Here is a 2748-nt window from a genome sequence, read left to right as displayed (position 1 = left end):
AACTGGGGTACATTACCATAACCAAACAAGGCATCCTGGGAGAGGCTCCTTTCCCTCACCATAACCAAAGTCTTTGGCACCACAGACTGTCTCACTAAGAACTCGCTCTGTCTCTTGTACCACAGGTCAATCGGCCACCACATTCCACCCCACTGCTTTATGAGAAGAAAATCTGAGGTCCTTGTGCACAAGCTGTCTTTATAAAACAAGAAGGCAGGATGTAACTGTCCAAATAATCTGCTGATCTGGAGGATATCAACCTCTATCTGACAACGAACTTGGAGAAATACACAGCTCTCACATTACAGAAACACAGAATCAATTAGGCTGGAAAAGAGCTCTGAGATCATTGAGTCCAGCCCTTGACCGAACACCATCATGTAAAATAGACCATGGCACTATGTATCATGTCTGCAGTTTTCTTAAACACCTCCAGGAATGATGACTCCACCACCTTCCTGGGCAGTCCATTCCAATGTTTAACCACCCTTCTGTGAAGAAATTCTTCCTACTGTCCAGCCTGAACCTCCCCTGGGGCAGCTTGAGGCCATTTCCTCTCATCTTGTCGCTTGTTGCCTGGAAGAGACCAACCTCCAGCTGGCTACAATCTCCTTTTAGGCAGTTGTAGAGAATGATAAGGTCACTTCTGAGTCTTCTCCTGGATAAACAACCCCAGTTCCCTCAGCTGCTCCTCTTACGACTTACCCCCTAGACATTTCACCAGCTTTTTTGCCCTTCTCTGAACTCCCTCCAGCACTTCAATGTCCTTCCTCAACTGAGGGGCCCAGAACTGGGCCTAATTTTTTATCAAAGTCTTACTTGTGAGAGAATCAAAATTTGTCATCATTGTTCCACAGATAGTGGACCAGGACAGGAAAATAAAGCAGCTTGACAGAGACCAAAGATGGCATCACTGTCAGAGCCTAGATGAGAAGGATTCCGTTTTTTTGGTGCATAGTTTATTCCAAGCCTTTGTGCACTCTTATGCACGCCGTGAAGTCACTGAGCTGCGGGCAGCCAGATTGCAGGAAAGCGACCATGTATTCAAGCCTAGGGAGACAAGTTAGTGCCTCTCAAAAGCCATATTTTGCTGCAAAGAGCACAGAGAGCCAACAGCAGCCGTGGCGTCTTTTACTCTGGTAATAAATGAGCAGAACAAACCATGTAGAAGTTATCTGTTAGCACTGAAAGTTGTTAGAGACCATGTTACAGTCTGTAATGCATATAAAATTATTGACATCATATGTGTTTATATTTAGGTTAAACAACTATATTGCTTTTATAAGAGAAAACTGTTTCTGGAAACAATAGGCCAAATTGCTTTTCCTTGCTAAGAACAATGATGCAATGCTGCCAGTACCAACAGTTGTTATTACAGAATCAGCTAACTGAAAACACAAAGTCTTAAATGACTTGTATCTTACAAAGCACTCCAAGGCGTGCCGATGCTGTTTGGCTTTGTTTGCTAGTCAGGATGGGTAAAAGCAATTTGTAATTTGCATCTTGCTCATTATTGCAGTTTTCCCTGTGTATGTTTCCTCCTGTTTTCATTTCTCTTTCATGAAGGCAAGCATACAAAGCCCCAGTTCTTGTGAATTTTTCACTATCAGAACTAGTTGATGAAATCAGAGTCAGATGAACAGAGGAAGGCTACTCTTTCTAGGATATACAAGGGGTCCAAAGAAAAACAGAAGGGAAATGAGATGGAAAATACACCCCTGTCAACAGAAATAAGCTAGACTTCCCAAAAATTTGGAGATTACTCAGTCATGGTCACCACAGCAAACATATTCTGAACAGTGACTTGGAACATCCCATTAAAAAAATTTTAAATATACAACTGTAGTACAGTTTGCAGCAGATCTGCATATTTAAGATGTTTTTTGATAGTCACCATTATGATGATCACAATCAATTCATATATGCTGAAAGTGGCACTATAAAACAGAGCTAGACAAAGGAGCCTTGCCATTTGCTACTTAGATGCAATTAAAACAAAGTCTTCAACTTTTCATCATAGCTGAGAGGTTAGAGATTCACCAGATGTGGACAAGATGCAGCATACCGAGAGCATAAATTGATTTTATATTTAGGTTTAAAATGGATCTCATTGTCACTGAAATGTTAACCCCTCAATAGAAAAATCCACTGGATTTTACAAATGCAAATTTTAAGCTCCCATGCTTGGCACAATAATGAAATATACAGCATTCCTTGTTGTCCTTACCTTTGAACTGCAGGTAACTATAGAGCAGTGTTACAGGACAAAGATACACTTGTGAAATATTCACAAGCTGATGTCTTTGCAGCCCCATGGGACCCGTGAAGAGCTCTTTTTTCCCCCACATCTCTCTCTCAGACTTTGAATAATGAGGAGCAGAAAAGGTATGAGACAACATATCTGTGTGTCTCCTTTGAAATCTTTTCTTACATTACCTTGTTATCTGTGCTCAAGAGCAGCAGGTATTCCAGCAGTTCAGAGTGTATCCACAGCAAAAACACCCAGCAAAATAGAGTGCCAGTAGACACAGCTTTCAGTTCCAGGTCCAGTCAGCAAAACACAAATAAAAAAAACAAAACAGATACATGGAGGGAGTGGTGGCACAACTGAGTGGGGAGATGTGTGTGTGAAGGGGTGGAAAGGCAGAATTTTGCCAAGCCAGTTAGTTAAGAAGATAGATATTTATTATCCATCCTGAAAAGCCATCTCTCTTTCCTAATCTGAGCTCACAAAGTACCATTGTACAG

Source organism: Corvus cornix, chromosome 5, assembly GCF_000738735.6.
Source record: "Corvus cornix cornix isolate S_Up_H32 chromosome 5, ASM73873v5, whole genome shotgun sequence".
Lineage (NCBI taxonomy): Eukaryota > Metazoa > Chordata > Aves > Passeriformes > Corvidae > Corvus > Corvus cornix.
The sequence above is the reverse complement of the archived record's forward strand: the minus strand, read 5'-3'. Positions refer to the sequence as shown.